The sequence below is a fragment of the Callorhinus ursinus genome, unplaced genomic scaffold, assembly GCF_003265705.2.
Source record: "Callorhinus ursinus isolate GAN/ISIS: 27379988/994484 unplaced genomic scaffold, GSC_fseal_2.0 scaffold28, whole genome shotgun sequence".
NCBI lineage: Eukaryota > Metazoa > Chordata > Mammalia > Carnivora > Otariidae > Callorhinus > Callorhinus ursinus.
This window is the reverse complement of record NW_027397090.1, coordinates 7,292,130-7,316,797: the sequence shown is the minus strand read 5'-3', so window position 1 is coordinate 7,316,797 and position 24,668 is coordinate 7,292,130. Positions and strand designations below refer to the sequence as shown.

General features: G+C 37.6%; 1 protein-coding gene and 1 non-coding gene across 2 annotated transcripts in view; one reads left to right on the top strand and one right to left on the bottom strand.

The window, feature by feature from the left end:
- CUNH9orf85 (chromosome unknown C9orf85 homolog) overlaps positions 1–24,668 on the top strand; it is a 71,154-nt gene that overhangs the window by 40,187 nt on the left and 6,299 nt on the right. The gene's annotated exons all lie outside the window — the stretch shown is intronic.
- On the bottom strand, positions 17,682–17,755 carry TRNAE-CUC (transfer RNA glutamic acid (anticodon CUC)). The gene has a single exon. It is a non-coding gene; the product is annotated as a tRNA-Glu (tRNA).

Below are 24,668 nucleotides of genomic sequence, written 5' to 3'. Positions count from 1 at the left end.
GTACCCTCTATCCCTACACTGTGAAGAGTTTGAGTCAAGAAAGGATGCTGTACTAAAAAAAAAAGAAAAAGAAAAAAAGAAAGGATGCTATACTTTGTCAAATGCTTTTTCTGCATCTCTTGAGAGGATCCTATGGTTCTTGTTCTTTCTTTTATTAATGTATTATATCACATTGGTTGATTTGCGGATGTTGAACCAACCTTGCAGCCCAGGAATAAATCCCACTTGGTCGTGGTGAAAGGAAAACTGCTAGTTAAACCAAGGTCTCAACATGTTACTGAGGACATCACCTTCCTGGCCTAGAATATCATGAATTTCACATTACACTGAACACATGGCACATTAGGCATTTTGGAAAGCCTTAGCTTTCAAACTCTGATCCAGGATTGGGAGTGTCATAGAAAGTATAACTCACCTATATCCACATTGCATTCTTTGCATATTAAGACGTTACTAACATTGTAAGGGATTTAAGTGCATTGATGAAAGATGCTGATGGTAACATGACTTGTTTAGAAGCTTTGAATGTTTTACTCAAGCAAATCTTGCTTAGAAGTTAAGTTTGTCCTTTGTCAGGATTTGTATGAGAAGTTTTCTTTGACACTGAATATTGTCATTGATTAAAATGTTGAGTATTTTACTTGTCTAGCTGTCTCTTGCCACAGATCATGTAGCCAAATGATGTACATAAGGAAAAGTTCAACAGAACATAAAACGTAAGAGGAGCAGGGGCTATTTATAGGTGACATTTCTTTTGGAATGAAGTAATATTCTGAATATTGGGAAAATTGAAGCTCTTTTATCTTATTCGTTAGGCTTGTAATCATCAAAACCACAGATGATTAGCAAATTTCCATTGCCCCTGTGATTTAATCCCAAATGTTAGACCCAAAAAAGAATTAGACATCTAAATCCTTCCATGTTGTCTGTTTTGACCATGGAAGCAAAAATTGTATCGTGTTTGTACTTGGCAGAAAATGTTTCATGTTTCCTTTTCAGTGAGGTGACATGCTACAGGATATTTTTAATCATTTTCTTTATAACACTTTCTCCCCATTACTGAAAACACGTCCAGAGACTTTTTGGAAAAGATGTCCTAACTGGAGCTGGAAGAGCTGAAAACTATGTATTTGCTAGAGGGGGATGGGATGATGGTCGTGAGAGGGAAGGGGTAAGAAGGCAGGTCATCCATTGGTGCTATGTAAACAGTGTGATCCTGGTACCACCCTTGGATATAAGGTAGTTTTAAATATCATTGAATACTCAAATCATCAGATCTTTATAGAAATAAAGTGAAAGGCTTGTGAAGATAATGCCCAGCTTTTCACAGCTTCTCTTCTCTGTACAAGAGCTGAGGTGAGCCACCAGCTTGTTTTATGCCCTGCCACTTAATCAGAGGTCAGGCTAGTCTGTAGTAGGATCCCAGTCATTTTGGCTTATGTCTTTGGATCTCAAGGGGAGTCCCTTCTAATCCCTTTGTGCAGGGCTGCTATGGTGCCACCATCTCCTGGACCCCTACATGGTTTAATTTAATCGTTATTAGACTTAAAGGTTACTTATATATGTAAGAATTGTGGATCAGAATGACTCTAAATCTTTTTGTATAAAACTTCATTTTTCAAGGGCCCTGGTGTTGACTTTTGAAAAAGAAACCCAAAGATAAATAAAAGCATTCATTACTATGCTTGGTCAGTCCCAAGTCATTCAGGAATCCTGTAAATAACCTTTAGCGTGGAGCTGAATTATTGGAAAAGCGAGAGATCTTATACATATTAAATGATTTGTGTAGCTCTTAAAGAAGAAAGGAGTCCTGACATTTTCTACTTAAAATTCATTTATTGACATTATTTTCCAGCTAGACTGGAAATGCAGATAGTTAAGAGATTATCTCCTTCCTCAAGCAATGCAAGACAAAAAATAAAGGAGGCTTTCCCCCCCTTTTTTCTGGGCTCCAACAGATTACATATTTTAGCCAAGATCAGAAAGTAAAGCAGATGGAGTTAAGATTCAAATGCAAATTGATCCCATTCCAAAGCTATGTTTTCCTTTCCTCCTACAGTGATTTCTCACTATTGTAGTATTCATTCAAAATGTCTTTTTCTTCCGTTTATCTGAGACTAATGGTATATTAATTTTTACATTCACCCATCTTGTTTATGAAAGTTATTCACCTTGAGTACCATATATATAGCCCCGCTAATCAATCAGTCAATCAATCAATCATCAATCAAAGTAAGCTCTATGCCCAATGTGGGGCTTGAATTTAGGACCCTGGGAATAAGAGTTGCATGATCTACCAACTGAACCAGCCAGGCACCCCATTTTTTTTTTAATACACATGTCCAGACAAATAGATTTTATGTGCAGGCATTGAAATGCCTAAGCTAGTACCTAGAAACTTCTTATACATTGTATTTCAAGTAACCAAGCAACCTTTTTCAACTATGAATTTATAAGTGTTATAGGCAAATACCCGTATTTGTGTTAGGATCTCTAGCCTGCTTCTTTTCTCTTCCTACTCATAAAAAAGAATTTACCAAGAACATAGTGTTAGCTTATGTTTAACATCACCATAGTAGTAGAAGAGAAAGGAGAAGCTGGTATAAAACAGCAACAGACCACAAACAAATTGGGGTCTGAGCTAAGAAGTGGGCCTATACATCCTCTGCATTAACAGTTCTCAACTGGGAAGGGAGGATTTTGCCCCCCAGGGAATATTTGGCAGTGTCTGGAGACAGTTTTGATGGTCTTGATTGGAGAATTTGGGAGGGATGCTACTGGCATATAGTGGGTAAAGGCCAGGTGCTGCAAAACATCCTACAGTGCACAGGACGGCCCTCACATCAAAGACCTATCCAGCCTAACGTGTTGGTAGTGTCTTGGTTGAGAATCCTTGCTGTATGCAAAATATATGGATAATCACAGGGCCAAGCAAGCGCCACTGAAACTTAACATATATCTTAGTCCAGTGGTTTTCAATCTTTTCAGCTGCAGAATTCTTTTTTTTTTTTTTTTAGTAAGCTCTATGCCCAAAGTGGTGTGTTGGAACTCACCACCTGGAGATCAGGAGTTACAGCCTCTACAGAATGAGCCAGCCAGGCGCCCCTCAGCTATAGAATTCTTGAATAAAACAGAAGCTTACCCAGGGATCCACTGAATACAATAGGCCCAAACAGAACTGCCCTGGTTGGGGAGAAGGGAGCATAGAACTTAAATGCTACAAGAAGAATGTTGATTAAAAGTAGATTTCATCGAGGCTCCGTTGGTGGTTGGTGGAGCACACAACTCTTGATCTTGGGGTTGTGAGTTCGAGCCCCATGTTGGATGTAGAGATTACTTAAAAATATAATCTTTTAAAAGTAGATTTCATTCTAAAAAATATTTTAAGTGAGGAAGGCAAGAACTGGTGTCACATGCCTTACAGTCAGCATTGCTCTATGGATGTCTGGCCTAACGGTTTCAGGACATGTAGTTGCTTAATGCCTAAAACACTGTTTGCTTTTATTTTATTTTATTTTATTTATTTATTTATTTAAAGATTTTATTTATTTATTTGACAGAGAGAGACACAGAGAGAGAGGGAACACAAGCAGGGGGAGTGGGAGAGGGAGAAGCAGGCTTCCCGCTGAGCAGGGAGCCCGATGTGGGACTCGATCCCAGGACTCTGGGATCATGACCTCAGCCAAAGGCAGAGGCTTAACAACTGAGCCACCCAGGCGCCCCCACTGTTTGCTTTTAAATGGAAATCACTACCCCTGGTTCTCATATGTAGATATTTAGCACTTCCTAACTGATAATTTTAAAAATTTATTGCCCCACAGAAGCCCTTCTCTCTTCATACTTCATTGTATTAAATAAATAAACTCTCTTCTATCTCACCTCAACTCAGATTCGTTCCTTGGTCCAGCGTTTAAATAAACTAGTATTTTGAAAAAGGCTTATTTCATATAAATGTTTCAAGGGCTCCTATCAGGAAGAGTTGGGTCCCCAGCAGCAGGAGGCTAAGTGGAATTTTGTCCCTGGGAAGTTTGCTTTTGTATGTCTGCTATAGTGTGTGAGAGAGTGGGAGTGGGGATGAGTTTCTCTAAACTGTGGGAGAAAACAAAAAGATTTATTTGGGAGAAACTGAGCTAGAGAAGGTTGAGATGCTCCTAAGCAGGCCATGCCACCCTATCTAGCTTGCCTCGCTCACCATATGCTTGCCCCTTCTTTACTACAGAACTTTGTTCTAAGCAAATTAGCCAAACTAAGACCCTCAAGATAATTTTTTTTTTTTTTTTTAGAGATTTCATTTATTTATTTGACAGAGAGAGAGACAGCGAGAGAGAGAACACAAGCAGGGGGAGTGGGAGAGGGAGAAGCAGGCTTCCCACGGAGCCGGGAGCCCGATGCGGGGCTCGATTCCACGACCCTGGATCATGACCTGAGCTGAAGGCAGACGCTTAACAACTGAGCCACCCAGGTGCCCCAAGATAATCTTCTATATAGCCACCCTGTCTTTTTAAAATTATCTTTCTATCTATTTTTTGGGGGGAGGTAAAACAAATAACATAAAATTTACCATTTTAACCAATTTTAAGTGTACTGTTCAGTAGTGTTATGTATATTCACATTGTTGTGCAACAGATCTCTACAACTTTGTCATCTTGCAAGTTTGAACTCTATACCTATTAAGCAGGAACTCCCCTTTCCCTGCTCCATTAGCTCTTGGTAGCTACCATTCTACTTTCCATTGCTATGAATTTGGCTACTTTATTTTTTATTTTTTTAAGTAGGCTCCATGCTGGGCTCTCAACGCTGGGCTTGAACTCATGACCCTGAGATCAAGACCTGAGCTGAGAGGAAGAGCTGACGGACTGAACCACTCGGGCATCCCTGAACTTTACTACTTTAAATACCTCATATAATTGGAATCATAACAGTATTTGTCCTTTTGTGACTGGCTCATTTCACTTAGCATAATGTTCTCAAGGCTCAGTGTTGTTATAGCATGTGACAGAGTTTCCTTCCCTTTTAAGGTTGAGTAATATTCCATTGAATATGTATACACACAGACATATACACTGCATTTTGGTTTTCACTCATCTGTTGACGGACACTTAGGTTGCTTCTACCTCTTGGCTATTGTGAATACTGCTTTGAGCAGTGTGCAAATATTTCTTCAAGACTCTGCTTTCAATTTTTTGGCATATATACCCAGAAGTGGGATTGCTGGATCATGGTAGTTCTGTTTTTAATTATTTTAGGAATCTTCATAGCTTTTTTAATAGTGATGGCACCATTTTACAATCGTACCAACAGTACACAGGGGTTCCACTTTCTCAATATCTTTGCAAACATTGTTTGCAGTTATTTTATTTTTAAATATTTATGATATTTTAATAATGTTGAGAATCACCAAGAAAATAAAACATAGCAATTATATCTTCTTTTTTTTTTTAAGATTTTATTTATTTGAGAGAGAGCGAGAGCACAAATGAGGTGAGGGGCAGCAGGAGAAGCAGACTCCCTGCTGAGCAGGGAGCCAGATATGAGGCTCAATCCCAGGACTCCAGGATTGTGACCTGAGCCAAAGGTAGACGCTTAACCAACTGAACCACCCAGGCGTCCCTGAAGTCAGACTTTTAACCAACTGAGCAACCCAGGTGCCCAGCAATTACAGTTTCAAAAACATTTCAAATAACTTTTGCTATCAACAAAAAATAGTAAAACCATTATCCAAAATAACTATTTCATTAGTAATTTAACTATTTCTTTTAAAATGGAAATTAAGTTTAACATTATATTAATAATTAATTGAATATTAGGTATTATAAATCACAAATAAGCTAGTTCTAAGTAGAACTATTATTATACCCCATCAGTAAAGACATTAATAAACTCTAAGCTAAAATAAGTACTAATACTTTTTTTAATACTCTTTTTAAAGATTTTATTTATTTATTTATAAGTACTAATACTCTTTTTAAAGATTTTATTTATTTATTTGAGATGGAGAGAGAGTGAGTGAGAAAGAGAGAGCACAAGAGGGGTAGGGGGAGGGCAGAGGGAGAGGGAGAAGCAGGCTCTCCACTGAGCAGGGAGCCTGACTTGGGGCTTGATCCCAGTACCTGATCTGAGGACCTTGGGATCATGACCTGAGCTGGAGGCAGCTGCTTAACCAACTGAGCCACCCAGGGCATGTGCCCCAGTACTAATACTCTAAAATGTCATGAAACCAATTAGCACAAATGAAAAATCAAAAAGTGACATCATAATCCATTTTTCCTACTTTAAGTTACTGAAAAACACTATACAAATTAAAGGGATAGTTTGTTAATGAATTTTACCTTAAAGATATCCTTATTTTAACTTATCTTTACTTTTACCTTTCACTAAATGATTATTTTTCTTTTATATTTGTCAGGGGTGGAAAGTATCTGTCACATAGGATTTGCCACATAGAATTTGAATTTGATGTGGCAAATTCAAATTCTATGTTTGAGGTTATTTCAGATAGCATCTTCATCATATAAGACACTGTGCTATATGTTATAGAAGGTACCATCAAAATCATTTTTCCTACTTTAAGTTACTGAAAAACACTTCACAAATTAAAGGGATAGTTTGTTAAAGAATTTTACCTTAAAGATATCCTTATTTTAATTTATCTTTACTTTTACCTTTCACTAAATGATTATTTTTCTTTTATAAGAGACTATATTTGTCATGGGTGGAAAGTATCTGTCACATAGGATTTGCCACATAGAATTTGAATTTGATGTGGCAAATTCAAATTCTATGTTTGCGGTTATTTCAGATTAGCATCTTCATCATATAAGACACTGTGCTATATGTTATAGAAGGTACTCCAACACCAAGGAGTTTACAATCTGTTAGGAGACATAAGCCCACAAATAATTCTTGGGCAGACTCTGAGAAGTGCCAGGTATAAGTACAAGATGAGAGAGACCCATAGAGTACAAGGTGACACTACAGAGGACTAATAAAATGAAAACAGGAGAGAGAGATCTAGAAAAGATATAAACTAAAGGTGAAAGAGTGCTGTAAACAATATTTGCAGGATACCCTGTGGGGCAGTCAGTCACCAGGGAATGAAGGGAAAATGGACAAGAATCCCGTGTTCCCTTTGATAGATAATGTGGATGATCTCGGGGTGTCTCTATATGTATTGTCTTTGGGTTCCACAGATTGTCATTTGTTCCAGGGTGCCTGGCAGGCTCGGTGGGTATAGTATGTGACTTGATCTCAGGGTTGTGAGTTGGAGCCCCATGTTGGGCATAGAGATTACTAAAAACAAACAAGTAAACAAAAAAAAACCCAAAACAAAACAAAAGTAAGGGTGCCTGGCTGGCTCAGTTGATAGAGCATACAACTCTAATTTCAGGATTTAAGCCCCACCTTGGGGTAGAGTTTACTTAAAAAAATAAAAATAAACATTTTTTAAAAAGTAAACATTTTTATATACTACAATGTTATTAATCCCTCCATGTTATCAGTGTCTGACAATAAACTATATAGTTTGGTCTCCTTCGTTATATTCTTCAGGCCCAGCATTTCTTATAATAGGTTGAGACTCTGATGGTTAATCAGTGATAGGAGAGTTGTGTAACCTCATTCCAGAAGTATTAAAATGTCCTAGAGTGGAGTTTTGCTCACAGGTTGCTCTTCATGTCGTATTGAAGTGTGTGGTGACCGTAAACCCTGGCTTTATTCTTGCCCAGAAACTTGGTCCTTATATTTAAATGTAAAAGTGGAAAGTTTTCATTACTGTCATCCGTTGTTCACCTGTGCATGAAACTTACTTTTTGACATTAATATTGATTGATACAGCAAGCTTTGATTTAAAATTGCCTGCCCTAAAGTGCAATAATTTACATTTTCTTTTTTTTCTAAATTACTCTTGGTCAGAGGTGAATATTTTGTACTCGTTAAGAATTGTTCTAATCAAATCTGTGGTGAGAAGAGGTAGTACAATCTCTCCACTTACTTTTAAACACATCATTTAGGGACACAAGGAAGTGAATTGTAGCTTTTTGTACTCAAAATTCTTGGTCTTTAGAGATACTGTTTCCTTAAAAGCATTTTCTAAGTAGCATATGATATGATTTCTTAGTATGGTTTCACACTCTTTCTGTGTTAGCAGATTACTTAGAGTTATTGCAGAAGTGTGACTTTATGGAACTCTGTCAATGTTGAGTTTCTATTATTTGTACACCAAGGGTGGAGTACCATAATTCATTGTTTACGAAAGCACCTAGTCATTGCATATTACGAGTATTACAAGTGGAGCTGAATTATGATAAAGGTTAAAGTGTAATAATTGAACCAGGAAATGAAGACTTGATAGCGAAGTTGTGGCAGAGTAAAATAAGCCTTTTACTTGTAGCAAGTACTAGAAATATAAGATCAGTTCTTTTTCCCCTTGGTATTTATTGTCTAGATCAGTAGTTCTGAAACCTTTTGTTTCAGGACCCCTTTGTAACTATTTTTTTTTTTTAAGATTTTATTTATTTGACAGAGAGAGACACAGCGAGAGGGGGAACACAAGCAGGGGGAGTGGGAGAGGGAGAAGCAGGCTTCCTGCAGAGCAGGGAGCCTGATGTGGGGCTCGATCCCAGGACCCTGGGACCATGACCTGAGCTGAAGGCAGACGCTTAATGACTGAGCCACCCAGGCGCCGTGCCCCCTTTTAAAAGATTTTATTTATCCCCTTTGTAACTCTTAAAAATTACTGAGCCCCTGAGAAAGCTTTGCTTATATGGGTTTATATGGGTTATATCTATTGGTATTTATTGTATTAGATATGAAAACTCAGACATTTTTAAAATAATTATTTAATAAATAATATAAGCAACATATGCCCAGTAAGTGTTAATAACTTTTTGTGAAAAATAACTTGAAACAAAAATACTAGTGAGACAAGTGCCATTGTTAAACATTTTTACAAATTTCTTTAGTGTCTGGCTAGTCGAAGAAAAAGGGAAGAATAAATTTTGAAAGGAGTAAAAGTAAATTTTAATAGCTTTTCCCAGGTAATTATAGAAATGCTATCAAGAGTTGCATGCTCCAATGAGCCAGACTGGTGGCCCATACCCATGCATGATTTTGTAACATACATTTGCTCCTTTGGAAAATACTAGTTCACTGAGTTACTGATCTTCTAAATGTTGATATGTTTTATTATACAATATAAAAGTATGTTAATATCACAACAATGTCGTTAGAAAGTCTGTGAGTTTTTCTTTTTCTTTTTTAACTGAATTTTTGGAGGTGACAAGTACAGTGATTACTAGTATAATTTGGTGCCCCTGTCTTCGTTCATGCTAAGATGCCAGCACTGTTAGTACTCATTATGAAGAATGAGACTCAAAGAAAGTAACTTTCAAAGATTATGTGATAAGAGCATGTCACAGCTGCTCTAGAACCTGGGTCTCCTGTGTCAGTGCTATTTTCAAAATAATATTTGCTGGTATTTACAGTGGTCCATTGAAAACTTCCAAGTTTTGTCCTGACTTTTACCCTTAAATATGTAGTGAGCATATTTTAGCTTTTCATTAGTTTTCCTTCCTATTTTGTTTTTCATTATAAAAAAGTAAATATGGTATCATTTCTTAAAAAGTGTACTACTGTCTCCTTTGTCAGTAAACATGGTTAATAGGAGTGACCTGTGTTTTTATTTGGCCATGGTTTCCACTGAAATGATTAGTTTTGGTTTATGCATGGTCACGATTGTTTGTTTCTGGGAATTATATTTCATGGAGAAGTAAAAAGAAGGCAAAACCATCATTATTTTAACATCTCTGAAGTTCATTGAGTGTTGGACTTAAAATATTCAAAATATAGCCATTTTCAAGGGAAAATGGGTAAAATTTATATTTAGGTGAATTTAAAGTTTTTCTTTATTGTGTATTTTATAAGAAAAAAACCACTCGAGTGATTAAGTAATTTTTAGCCACTCTAAAAGGTGTTTCAAGATATTTTACAAATTTTATGACAACTTGGAAGGTGTGTCTCTTAGCAGTAAAATAATATCTATTTTTTAAAAATTTTTTTAAATTTCTAAACAATTCAATTCTTAAGATCAAGATTCTTTGAGTCTTGAGGTGAACAAAAAAAATGCAGAAATTCAATTACTTTCAGACCTTGTTTCATTCTACCCCCCAGTGAAGCCATAAAGCCTGAATTAAGAGATTTGAAAGAGAAGGCACACAAAGGTCTTACTTATCTGCAAGGGAAACTGGAAGCTTGTTAAGTGTAAGTGTATAAATTTATGTTACATTTTCACAAACATATTTCACGTTTATAAAAAGGAAATATTTTTAAAGTGTGTGTGTCTCCTTAGAAGATAGGTATATTTATATTCACAGAGCTGCTAGCCTAATGAAACCTGGCTGTTTTTCAGAGTGAGTTTAAATTTGAAAAGAGTATAATTGATTTCAGCAATAGAATTCCTTCTCTTTGAATTGGCCATTATTGTCTCAACCAGCAATAGGAACACTGGAAAACCCCCAAATTTAGGCAGTAATACTTTGATCTGGTCAGGAGTCTCAAGTGGTAATGTGCATAAGAATTTTCTTGAAGACTTTAACAGATTCTTGGGACCCATCCCCAAGATTATGAGTATGTAAATAATGACTGTAGCCCAGATATCTGCATTTTAATAAGCTATGCAGGTGTTGGAGTCAGTGTTAAGAGTCACTGTTTTGGGGACTCAGTGGGCTAGAGAATGTAGACTCTGGGATCTTTTAACTTCAGATTCCAAAACAGGATATCCCATTTTTAAGCCTATTTTACATGTAAATTTTAACATTAACAGTTCTGTAAATACAGTTTTATCCCTGAATTAGCAATTTGAATTCTTAAGGATTGGTTTACCCCAGGACTCCCTGGTATGAAACAAATTCACAGAAATGAAAACATTCTGATTTCCTTGAAGCCTTTGATGAACCTAACAAAGACAGACTTTCTTTAAAATTATTTGAAACTTTTAAAAATTTGAAACCAAAAGATAAACCTGAAGCTTCTCCTAATCCATATGGATTGTTAGAACTTTATCTGTTTATGTTCTAATGGTATACATTTTTAAAAATCTGTTTTTACTGCAGAGTAATTAAGTAAAGCTTTTTAGAAATCCAAAATATAAACATACCAAATAATTTAATAAGAAATTTTTAAGAATTATTTTCACTTAGATTGTATATCAGAGAGGTTTTTTTGAGTTATTTATTTTTTTTTTTAAATTCTAACTTAGATTTTTGTCAGGTCTCTTGAAGATATGATTTATATGTGGTAAAATTCATCCTTTTTAGTGTACAATATTAAAAAACAAAATTCAACTGAGTAAATTTTAATGATATTATTAGCTTTATTCATTCATTCATGAATCAGCCCATGCTGTCTAGCAGACAGAAAGGAGCTCCAAGGAGGCATGCGAAATGAAAGACACTTATAGGGAGAAGGGAGTGGGAACAAGGAAATGATACTAGACAGAAAAGCTGGTTGGTTACTGCAGGCAGCTTTCCTCTAGGGGCTGACAGGACTCTCTTAGGCAGATCACATAACTGATTAGGAGATGCCTGATTGACTCCTGTAGGATTCCATTTCTGGCAGAGAAATGGTTTGGTGACTTGGGGCTTAGCATAAGTAACTCCATTGTGGGCCTGCCTTCATGTTTTTAACAACAGTTTTGTAAGTTTTGAGAAATGAATACAGTTGTGAGACTAATACCACAATTAAGATATAGGACAGTTCTGTTACCCCAGAACTTTGTAGTGACTCCACCTGTTGCAGGGCATCGAATGCAATGGCCAAGTAAGAATTCTTGCGACGTTGTATGGTACAACTTAATAGGTTTATTTAAGTAGCATGGGGATAGGATCTGTGGGCAGAAAGAACTGCACTTTTGCTGTCTGAAGCTGGTGGTAATACACGTAGTGCTCAGGAGGGAGGGGATGTGCAGGGAGTATTAGATCACAAATGTCGTCTTTGAATTTCTACTTGTAAAACTACTTTTGCAAGATTTCTGCTTTCAGTTCTTTAAAAAAAGAAGTGTGATAAGAAGGCCCTTTAAGGTAGACCATAGTCCACCTCCCAACCAAAAATGTAACCAATCATTGATAAAACTAGGAGTCAGACATTGCCTTCATTTGCGTGTGTGTGTGCTAAAACTTTGGATACTTAGCCGAGTCATCTGGGATGTATATACAACATTTAGTCTCAATATTAGCATAATAACTTCCTCTTTGACTTGTAGTCAGGATATCAAGGGCCATTAAGTTTTGGAGGGCCACTTTTCTAATTTATGGGTGACTTTGTGTTGTGTTTGGTTAAAGGTGGCTGCTGTATGCTTGGCTAAACCTCTGTTTGTAATTTTTACATCGATAGAGGTGGCTCCCAGAACAAATATGACTAAGGGATAAAACCAAGAAGAAGCCTTCCTTGCCTCATGTCTGGCCTTAACAGTATCCTAATTATGAGGAATTGCTGGCAAGTGGGAGATGACTTGTCCTGGGAGAGAAGGGCTTCCCCCCAGTGTATTCTCCAATCCAGTTATAAGGAAGGTGGGGCCATCCATTATCTGCACAAGTTCATAGTTAACCCCAAGGAGTGGGGTATGCTCTCACTTTTAAGGAGCAATTTTGTTATCCTAGCCACATAGAATTGATCAAGGTGATAGCTGAGTTATACAATTGTTGGAGAGTCCATCCCATTGTCCAGCTGTTTAATCATATGCCCTGGGGTCCCTTTTATTATCCCCATAGAGTAACATGCAGGAAGATTGTCTATATATGCGCTTTTATGGCATTTTCTCTGAAGTATAGTTCAAGTTGTCTAGCTTAGGCAAACAATCAAATGTTTATTTTTTGATTTTTTTAAAGATTTATTTATTTATTTTAGAGAGAGAGAGAACATGGGGGTAGGTAGAAGGAGCAGAGGGAGAGGGGGAGAAAGAGAAGCAGACTCCCCGCTGAATGGTGAACTCGAGGCAGCCCTCAATCTCAGGACCTGAGCTGAAATCAAGAGTTTGACACTGAACTGGCTGAGCCACCCAGATCCCCCAAACAACAAACATTTAAGGACAATTAATCAAAACTAGAATCTCTGGATATCATAAGGATGCATTATTGAAACATAAATTTTCTCTCTAAATTTACCCTTATTTCCAGAGATAGCCAAATCAAGACTAATTCATTTGTCAAGCAAATCCAGTTTTTTTTTTTTTTTAAAGATTTTATTTATTTATTTGACAGAGAGAGACACAGAGAGGGAACACAAGCAGAGGGAGTGGGAGAGGGGGAAGAAGCAGGCTTCCCTCTGAGCAGGGAGCCCGATGCGGGGCTCGATCCCAGGACCCGGGGATCATGACCTGAGCCGAAGGCAGATGCTTAATGACTGAGCAACCCAGGTGCCCCAAAATTCATTCAACTTTTAAAATTCATTCATTTCAACCTTAGTCCTGACCACACATAAAATTCTTTTCCAAAGATTTCTCTTCACAAACCTTCTACAGCTTTCCTTTTCTTCCTTTTTTTCTTTCTCTCTTCCTTTTTTTCTTCCTTTCTTCCTTTTTCCTTCCTTCCTTCCTTTCTCTTTCTTTCTCCTTCCTTCCTTCCTTCCTTCCTTCCTTCCTTCCTTCCTCCCCTCCTTTCTTCCAAAGATTTTATTTATTTATTTGACAGAGAGGGAGAGCACAAGCAGGGGGAGCAGCAGAAGGAGAGGGAGAAGCAGACTCCCCACTGAGCAGGGAGCTTGAAGCGGGGCTCGATCCCAGGATCCTGGGATCATGACCTGAGCTGAAGGCAGACGCTTAAGTGACTGAGCCACCCAGGGGTGCTGATCCTGGCTTTTGTTAAGAAGGGGTAGCTATTTTATTTCATATTAAATGTCATATATCTAATCTAGAAGTACTTTCAATCTGAGAGCTGGACCAAGAGCACCAAACAGCCCATTGGTCGGGACAAATGAGAGACATGAAAAAAACAAAAGTATGGAACTCATCTGGTCTGGGCAACTTTCTTTTTTTTTTCTTTTAAAGATTTTTATTTATTTGACAGAGACACAGTGAGAGAGGGAACACAAGCAGAGGGAGTGGGAGAGGGAGAAGCAGGCTTCCCGCTGAGCAGGGAGCCCAATGCCGGGCTCAATCCCAGGACCTTGGGGTCATGACCTGAGCCGAAGGCAGACTCTCAACGACTGAGCCACCCAGGCGCCCCCTGGGCAACTTTCTTATGAGCTTTATCCATGATCCAGTTCCAAGAGAGTGGTCCCCCATTGCATGAGGACTCTAACTGGGTTATTTATTTATTTTAGAGAGAGAGAGAACATGGGGGTGGGTAGAAGTTCTGACTGGTCCCTTTTGGGAAGCACAGTGTCAGATGTATCTTGGATTTTATGCTCACCGAAGGATCACCGCAGGTTATTTAGGAAGAGACCTTACATGGGAGTTCTGAGATTGGCGGCTGTCCTAATGACACGTATGGCCATCCCATGCCCAAGAAGAATACAAGTTTTAATAGAATAGGTAAAACAGTGAGAGCCTGATTCCTGAGCCCAGCGATGTTAGGGTCAAGGTACTACTATCCAGCTGGGTGGCAGGAGTTTGTCCTTCCCTATAGTATAGCCATAGGCAAGAGGTTCTTTCCTGAGCACTCTGACAAGACATATTCTGAAGGGTTGTACTATTCAGGACATTTCCGGAAAAGAACAAGTAAGAAGTAGACACTGGGGGAATAAGAGACTTACCAAATCACACTGAGGTTCCTGGATTCACTCCATAATCCCTGTCCGGGGCCACCAAAAATGTTGTGTCATTGTTGAGCACAACGACCAGGAAAGAATTTTTGAGACGTTATATGGTGCAATTTAGTAAATTTAAGCATTACGGAGACAGGACCTGTGAGCAGAAAGAACTGCACTTCTGCTGTACGAAGGTGCTGGTTACACACTTAGTGCTCTAAGGGGAGGGGACATGCAGAGAATGTTACATCATAAATGTTTCTTTGAATTCCTGCTTGTAAAACTACTTTTGCAAGATTTCTCTGGTATTTATCATTCAGTTCAATATTAACTATCAGGGAGATATACAGGCAGTCATGAGACCCTTTAAGAATTTAGCAACTAGCTGTATTTGATCCTCATGGGAAATATGCTGTTATAGGTCAGCCTTCTGGGGTAAAGGTGAACATTTTTCTGCTTCTATCTTTCATCACACCCGCACTCCCAGTCCCCAGGAAACACTGATCTATTTCTATTCCCTATACTCTTACTTTTTCCAGAATGTCATATATCTACAATCATATAGTATATAGTCTTTTGAGGCTGTCTTCTTTAACTTAACATAGTAGATTTGAGATTCATCCATATTGTTGTGTGGATGAGTAGTTCAGTAAAGATGGACTACTGGTTGTTCACTCACCAGTTGATGGACACTTAGGTTTCACTAGTTTTTGGTGATTATGAATTATGCTGCCATATATATTCATGTACAGGGTTTTATGTGAATAGGTCTTTATTTCTCTTGAGTAAATGTGTAGCACTGAGATTGTTGGGTTGTATGTTAGGGTTATGTTTATAAGAATATATCAAAACTGTTTTCCAAAATGGCTGTACCATTTGCATTCTTACTGGCAGTATGAGAGTTCCAGATGTTCTGCATCCTCATCAACACTTAGGATTTTTTGTTTTGTTTGTTTTGTCCTGTTTTATTTTACTTTATTATTTATTTATTTATTTTTTAAAGATTTTATTTATTTATTCATGAGAGACAGAGAGAGAGAGAGGCAGAGGGAGAAGCAGGCTTCCCGCAGAGCAGGGAGCCCGATGTGGGACTCGATCCCAGGACCTGGGATCATGACCTGAGCCGAAGGCAGACGCTTAACCATCTGAGCCACCCAGGCGCCCCCAGTTTTTTATTTATTTTTAAAGATTTTACTTATTTGAGAGAGAGAGAGCACAAGGAGGAGGAGGGGCAGAGGCAGAGGGAGAGGGCAAAGTGGACTCCCCGCTCAGCACAGAGCCCAGCATGGGGCTCAATCCCAGGACCCTGGGACCATAACATGAGCCAAAGTCAGATGCTTAACCAAGTGAGCCACCCAGGTGCCCCTATTGTGTCCTGTTTTAGCCCTAACTGAGTAGCTATATCTCATTGTGATTTTAATTTGCATTTGTTTGATGACCGGTGATGCTAAACGTCTTTTCATGTGCTCATTTTGTATCTCTGTTTCTTCTTTAGTGAAGTCTTTTTTATATATTTTAGCTCATGGTTTTATTGAATTGTTTTGTTTACTTATTACTGGGTTTTGAAAGTTCTTTATATATTGTGGGTATAAATCTTTTATCAGATACCTGTTTCGCAAATATTTTCTGCCAACCTCTGACATATTTTTTTATTCTCTTAATAGTGACTTTTTTTTTTAAAGATTTTATTTATTTATTTGACAGAGAGAGACACAGTGAGAGAGGGAACACAAGCACGGGGAGTGGGAGAGGGAGAAGCAGGCTTCCCCCTGAGCAGAGAGCCCAATGCGGGGCTTGATCCCAGGACCCTGGGGTCATGACCTGAGCCGAAGGCAGACACTTAACCAACCGAGCCACCCAGGCGCCCCTTAATAGTGACTTTTGTTGGGGAGGAAGAATTTCCTTTGCCCTTCAAAGTCCTGCTAGCTGAACTAAGAATCAGATTGACATGAGACAGATTAACAGGAGAAAGTCAAATTTAATAGCATACACACAGGGAATCCACAGAGACATAGAAATTCCAAAGATAGGTAACATGATTTATGTGAGCTAAGGAGAGGGGTAGGGGTCTGAGGATGCAAAGGGGAGAAAGACCATTATCAGGAAGGTGAGAGGAGATGTTTGGAAAACAAAGGTTGCCCTTTTATGTAGGTAAATGTCTAGGTAAAATGGCATCTCTATTAATAGCTGTCTTCCTGGTGTAAGCAAGCAATTGTGTGGGAAGTAAAGGGCTTTTCCTGAATCTGCTGGGTTTTGATTGCTTTTAACTCAGCATAATGTTCATGCCAAAGTCCCATCTTGGGGCAGCCTCTCCTTGTCCCCTATACTTTCAAAGTGGAATAATTTTTTATTTTGGTGAAGATCAGGATTTATCAGGAATTTTTGTTCTTGATTGTGTTGTTGTAGCTAAGAAATCTTTGCCTGGCCTAGGGTGTTTTCTTTTAGATGTATAATTCTTGGTTTTATATTTGGACTTATGATCCATTTCCTGTTAATTTTTTGGATATCCAGTTGTTCCAGCATCATTTGTTGAAAGGACATTTTTTTCTCCATTGAATTCCCTTTGTACTGTGCTGAAAATCAATTGATTATATACGTATGTATCTATTTCTGGAATCTGTTCTAATCCATTGATCTGTGTGTCTGTCCTTTCACCAATACCACACTAACTTGATTACTGTAGCTTTATGGTAAGTCTTAAAATCCAATCACGAGTCTTCCAGCCTGGTTTTCTTCTTCAAAATTGTTTTGACTATTACAGCTTTTTTTGCTTTTTCTTAAAACTTTTAGAATCAGTTTGTCAATTTCTATAGAAAGACATTGGTCATTGCTAGAACATCGATATAGTTTGTTTTTGTTTACTGACCATATATACTGTAACTTTAATAAACTCACTTTTTATTTATTTGTTTTTTAATTTTAGTTTTAAGTAATCTCTACTACACCCAATGTGGGGCTTGAACTCACAACCCTTGAGATTGAGAGTCACATGCTCTACCAACTGAGCCAGCCAGGTGCCCCTCACTTTTTATTTCTAATACTGTTTTTGTAAATTCATTGGGATTTTCTACATACACAATGGTTTTTTTAAAAATAAAGACAGTTGTATTTCTTGCTTTCCAGTCTGTATGCTATTGTATCTCTTTTTTGCCTTTATTGCACTCCCTAGGACCCCTAGTATGTTTTTGAAAAGGTACCATGAGGGCCCATATTGTTGCCCTGTTCCTGATCTTAAGGGGAAGGTATTCTTTCTTTCATCAATAAGTATGATATTAGCTGTAGTTTCTTTGTAGGTGCTTTTTTTTTTTAAGATTTTTTATTTATTCATTTGAGAGAGACAGAGCAAGTGAGGGCGCAAGCAGGGGAAGAGTCAGAGGGAGAGGGAGAAGCAAGCCTCCCATGGAGCAGGGAGCCTGATGCAGGACTCGATCCCAGGACCCTGGGATCATGACCTGAGCCGAAGGCAGACGCTTAACCAACAGAGCCACCCAGGTGCCCCTTCGTATGTGCTTTTTATCAGGTTGAGGAAGTTTCTTTATAGTTTGCCTAGAGTTTTTATCATGAATGGATGTTAAATTTTGTTAAATGCTTTTTCTGCATCTAATGAAATCAATATATGGTTTTTCTTCTTTAAAACATCAATTTGGTGAATTATATTCATGGATTTTAATTTTGAATTGGCCTTGGATGCCCTTGGATAAAACCTACTTGGTCATGATGTATATCCTTTTTATATATTGCTAAATTTCTTTTTTTTTTTTAAGATTTTATTTGTTTATTTGACAGAGATGCAGCGAGAGAGGAAACACAAGCAGGGGGAGTAGGAGAGGGAGAAGGAGGCTTCCCGCAGAGCAGGGAGCCCGATGCGGGGCTCGATCCCAGGACCCTGGGATCATGACCTGAGCTGAAGGCAGACGCTTAATGACTGAGCCACCCAGGCACCCCTATATTGCTAAATTTCATTTGCTAACATTTTGTCATAGATTTTTACATCTATGTTCATTAGAAATACCAGTCTGTAATTTTGTCTTTGTTTTGTCATGATACTAGGGTCTCATCAAATCAGTTGGGAACTGTTCTTTCCTATTTTGTTTTCTGTTTTCTGGAAGGGTTTGTGTAAAATTAGTATTATTCCTTTTTTTTTTTAATTAGTACTATTTTTTATTTGGTAGAATTCACTAGTGAAGCCATTTTGGTGCTAGAGTTTTCAACTCTGATTAATTTTTTCTTTAATGTGTAGAGGAGTTTTTAGATTATCTATTTCTAATTTTTTTTAAGATTTTATTTATTTATTTGACAGAGAGAGACAGAGAGAGAGAGAATACAAGCAGGGCGAGTGGAAGAGGGAGAAGCAGGCTTCCTGTGGAGCAGGGAGCCCCATGTGGGGCTCTATCCCAGGACCCTGGGATTATGACCTGAGCCGAAGGCAGACGCTTAACGACTGAGCCATCCAGGCGCCCCTATGTATATCTTCTTAAGCAAGTTTTGATAATATGCCTTTTCAGAAATGTGTCTATTTTTTTAAATTTTTAATTATTTGAGAGAGAGGGCAAGCACGCACACAACCGGGGTAGGGGCAGAGGGAAAGGGAGAAGCAGAGTTCCCGCTGAGCAGGGAGCAGGACACAGGGCTTGATCCCAGGACTCATAGATCATGACCTGAGCTGAAGGCAGATGCTTAACCGACTGAGCCATCCAGGTGGCCCAGAAATGTGTCTATCTCAACAAAGTTGTTGAATTTATGGGCATAGAGTTGTTAGTAATATTCCTTTATTATTCTTTTAATATCTGTTAGATTTGTCTAGTGCTGTCCCTTCTTTCATTCTTGATAATTGGCAATTTGTTTCCTTTCTTTTTTTATCTTCATCAGTCTGCCTGTGTGTTTATGAATTATATTAATTTTTTAAAAGAGCCTGCTTTTGGTTTTATTTATTTTTCTCTATTTTTCTGTTTTCAATTTTATTTATTTATTTATTTATTTAAGTAAACTCTATCCCCATTGTGGGGCTTAAACTCATGACCCCAAGATCAAGAGTCGTATGCTCTACCAACTAAGCCAGCCAGGCACCCCTCAATTTCATTGATTTTGGTTTGTATTGATATTGCTCCCTTCCTTTTGTTTGCTTTGTGCTTAATTTACTCCTTTTTTCCCCGGCTTTGTTAAAGTAGAAGTTTAGATAGTTCTTCTTGTTTAATATAAATATTTAATTATATAAATTTCCCAGGAACATTTTTAGCTCTGTTCTATAAATTTTGATGATGTGTTTTCATTGTTGTTCAGTCAAAATATTTTTTTAAGTCTTTTCTTTCTTTTTAATTTTTTAAAAAATTCATTTATTTCAGAGAGAGAGTATGTGCATGTGTGCATGTGCACGCACACACACGCATTGTGGGGGGCCAGGGGTGGAGGGGCAGAGAGAGAGGGAGACAAGCAGATTCCCTGCTGAGCAGTGAGCTCAATGTGGGGCTTGATCCCAGGACCCTGGGATCTTGACCTGAGCCAAAATTGAGAGTTGGAGGCTCAACATACTGAACCACCCAGGTGCCCCCAGTTAAAAATATTTCTAATTTCCCTTGTGATTTACTCTTTGACCTGTAGGTTATTTAGGAGTGTTTTGTTTATTTTCTAGGTATTAGGGCATTTTCCAAATATTTTCTGTTTTATTGATTTCTAATTAATTTCATTGTGGTAAAATAACAAATTTCAGGTTAAAAAACTTTTTTTTTTTTATTTGTTGAGATTGGTTTTATGGCTCAGAATATGGTCTATCTTGGAGAATGCTCCATGTGTATTTGAAGAGAATATATTGCTCTTATTGGGTGGAGTGTTCTATAAATTTGATAGCCTTCTATCAACCAGGTGTTCTGCTTTACTGATTTTTTTGAAGACTTGTTCCATCAGTTACGGAGAGAGAAGTGTTGAAGTCCCTAACTGTACTTTGTGGATTTTTCTCTTTCTCTTTTTATCAATAGTTTTGCCTCATTTATTTTAACAGCCTGTTGTTAGGTGCATAAACATTTAGGATTATTGTATGTTTTTGGAAGATTGATCCCTTTATTGTCATATAATAACTTTTTATACCTGGAAATTTTCTTTGAAGTATATTTTGATAATAATATAGTGACTCTAGCTTTCTGTTGATTAGTGTTTGTGTGGTTTTTTTTCCTTGTCCTACCTTTTTTTTTTTTCCTTTTCCTTGTCCTACTTTTAACTATCTATGTGTTTACGTTTAAAGTGGATTTCTGGTATCTTGTGTCTTTTGTTCCGGGTTTTTCTTATTTCTAACACTTCCGTTTGACTTTTTAAGAAACCTTTATGAAGATTTAATTCACACAGTGTACAGTTCATCCATTTGACATGTATAATTCAGTGGTTTTTAGTATATCATAGAGTTGTGTGACTGTCACAACAATCAATTTGACATTTTCATCATCTCAGAAAGAAACCCCATGCCCAATAGTAGTCAATCTCCATTTCCCCCTGAACAACCCTGCCCTTGCTTTCTGTCTTTATCGATTTGCCTATTTTGGACATTTCACATAAACAGAATCATGTAACATGCAGTGTTTTGTGACTGGCTTCTTTCACTTAGCATAATTTTTTCAAGTATATTATAACACTTATCAGTACTTAATTCTTTTTTATTACTAAATACTCCATTGGAGAACTGTATTATTTTATTTATCCATTCATTACTTGATGGGCATTTGGATTGTTCTACTCTTTTGGCTATTAACAAATAATGCTGCTGTCAACATTCATGGACAAGTTTTTGTATGCATATATGTTTTCAGTTCTTGTGTACGTGTGTTTGTGTGTGTGTATGTAGAGAAAGAGAATTGGGGTTCCTGGGTTATATGATAACTCTATATCTAACCTTTTGAGGAACTGCCAAATTATTTTCAAAAGTGACCATACTTTTTTTTTAAATATTAGACTTCTCCTCTTCTTTTTTTTTAATTTTTAATTTCTTTAAAAGATTTTACTTATTTATTTGACAGAGAGAGACCAGTGAGAGAGGGAACGCAAGCAGGGGGAGTGGGAGAGGGAGAAGCAGGCTCCCTGCGGAGCAGGGAGCCCGATGTGGGGCTAGATCCCAGGACCCCGGGATCATGACCTGAGCCGAAGGCAGACGCTTAATGACTGAGCCACCCAGGCACCCCAGTGACCATACTTTTTTATTACCACCAGCAATATGAAGGTTCCAGCTTCTCCACATTCTTTTTTTCTTTTTAAAGATTTTATTTTTTTGACAGAGAGAGACACAGCAAGAGAGGGAACACCAGCAGGGGGAGTGGGAGAGAGAGAAGCAGGCTTCCCGCCAAGGAGGGAGCCCAAAGCGGGGCTCAGTCCGAGGACCCTGGGATCATGACCTGAGCTGAAAGCAGACGCTCAACTGACTGAGCCACCCAGGTGCCCCCTTCTCCACATCTTACTGACACTTGTTGTTGTCCTTCTTTATGATAATATTCTAGTGCTATGAGGTGGATGTCATTGCAGTTTTGATTTGCATTTCCCTGATGTCTAGTGATGTTGAGCATCTTTTCATGTGCTTATTGTCCATTTATATATCTTTTTTTGGTAAAATGTCTATTCAAATCCTTTGCTTATTTTGGAGTTATTTGTGTTTTTATTATTGAGTTATGAGTTTTTTATGTAGGGGCGCCTGGGTGGCTCAGTTGGTTAAGCATCTGCCTTCGGCTCAGGTCATGATCTCAGGGTTCTGGGATTGAGCCCCAAGTTCGGCTCCCTGCTCAGCGAGAGCCTGCCTTTCCCTCTCCCAGCTTGTGCTCTCTCTTGCTATCTCTGTCACTGTCTCTCTCTCAAATAAACAAATAAAATCTTAAAAAGAAAAGGGTTCTTTGTGTATTCTAGATACAAATCTATTACTATATTTGCAAATATTTTCTGCCATTCAGCGAGGTTTTCTTTTTTTCCCCCTATATTAATAATTCCTTTGATGTACACAAGTTTTAAATTTTTTAAAATTCGGGTAGAATTGACCTATAACATTATATTAATTATAGTTGTACAATATAATGATTTGATATTTGCATACATTGCAAAATGATCACCACAATAAGTATAGTTAACATCAGTCACCATACATAGTTACAAAATTTGTTTTTTCTTGTGATGAGAATGTTTAAGATTTGCTCTTGGCAACTTTCTTTTTTTTTTTTTTAAAGATTTTATTTATTTATTTGAGAGAGAGAATGAGAGATAGCACAAGAGGGAAGAGGGTCAGAGGGAGAAGCAGACTTCCCGCTGAGCAGGGAGCCTGATGTGGGACTCGATCCTGGGACTCCAGGATCATGACCGGAGCCGAAGGCAGCCGCTTAACCAACTGAGCCACCCAGGCGCCCCCACTCTTTTGGCAACTTTCGAGTATGCAGTACAGTTAATATTAACTGGGGTTGTTATGCTGTACATTACTTCCCCATGACTTTATTTTATAACTGAAGTTTGTACCTTTTGATTTCCTTCTTTTTTATGTCTGAATAATATTCCATTATATATTTTACCACATTTTCTTCATTCATTCATTCATCAGTAGAATCATACGTTATTTCCATTTCTTTTTTTTTTTTAAGTAATCTCTATGCCCAATGTGGGGCTCAAACTCATGACCCAAGATTAAGAGTTGCATGCTCTACTGACAGCCAACCAGATGCCCATAATTGGTTTCCATTTCCTGGCTATTGCAAATACTGCAGTTAACCTGGGGGCGCGTGTATCTTTCTAAGTTAGTGTTTTTATTTTCTGAAGATAAATACCCAGAAGTGGAGTTAGTAGATCATATGGTATTTCTAGTTTTGCCTTTTTGAGGAACCTCCATATTGCTTTATATAGTGGCTGCACTAATTTACATTCCCGCCAACAGTGCACAAGAGTTCCCTTTAGTCCACATCCTCACTAACACTTATTTCTTGTCTTTTTGATAACAATCATTCTAACACGTATGGGGGATATCTCATTGTGGTTTTGATTTGCATTTCCCTGGTAATTAATGATGTTGTGCATTTTTTTCATATATCTGTTGGCCATCTTTTTTGGAAAAGTGTCTATTGAGATTCTTTTCCCATTTATAATCAGATTGTGTTTTTGCTATTGAGTTGTGTGAGTTCATTATGTTTTGGCTATTAACTCCTTCTCAGATAGTATATATGATTTGTAAATATTTTCTCTGATTTAGTAGGTTACCTTTTCATTTTGATAGTTTTCTTTGCTGTGCAGAAGCTTTTTAGTTTGATGTAGTGCCACTTATTCATTTTTTATTTTTCTGCTTTACTTTTAGTCTTAAATCCAAAAAATTATTGCTAAGACCTCTATTAAGGAGCTTATTGCCCATGTTTTCTTCTAGGAATTTTATAATTTTTGGTCTTACATTCAAGTCTTTAATCCATTTTGAGTGAATTTTTGTGTATGGTGTAAGATAGGGGTCCAGTTTCATTTTTTTGCATGTGGCTGTCCAGTTTTCCCAGCCCTATTTATTGAAGAGACTGCTCTTTCCCTGTTGTTTGTTCTTGGCCCCTTTGTTGTAAATTAATTGACCATATATATGTGCTTTTATTTCTGGGCTATCAGTTCTGTTCTAATGATCTACATGTTTGTTTTCATGTCTGTACCATACTGTTTTGATTATTATAGCTTTGTAATGTAGTTTGAAACCAAGATGTGTGACATCTCCAGCATTGTTCTTTCTCAGGATTGCTTTGACTCTTTGGGGTCTTTTTTGGTTCCATATAAAGTTGAGGATTGTTCTATTTTTGTGAGAAATGTCATTGGAATTTTGATAGGCATTGCATTGAATCTGTATATTACTTTGGGTAGTGTGAACATTTTAACAATATTATACAAATATGTACAGAATATTCCATCCCAAAACAACAGAATACAATTTCTTTCTTTCTTTCTTTCTTTCTTTC